Below are 282 nucleotides of genomic sequence, written 5' to 3' on the forward strand. Positions count from 1 at the left end.
CATAGCACGCGATATTCCCCAGACCTCTTCATTTCCATAGTATCTCTCAGTAGGGTTTGTAGGCATTCAGAAAGAGCTTTTGTCTTCGGGAAGTGAGCACTGAACTGGACTGGAAAGGATAATGGTATCAGTTTGGCTTATCACGATCGAGAAAATTGAGTAACTGCTGAGACAATAAATAGAGAACGATTGGTTTTACTTCACCCTTTCAAGATTGGATTTTTTTTTAATCAAGGCAGAATGACTAATTTGAAAGAGAGATAACTTTGAGCTCATTGTTCG

This window comes from Penaeus monodon, chromosome 19 (assembly GCF_015228065.2).
Source record: "Penaeus monodon isolate SGIC_2016 chromosome 19, NSTDA_Pmon_1, whole genome shotgun sequence".
Classification (NCBI taxonomy): domain Eukaryota; kingdom Metazoa; phylum Arthropoda; class Malacostraca; order Decapoda; family Penaeidae; genus Penaeus; species Penaeus monodon.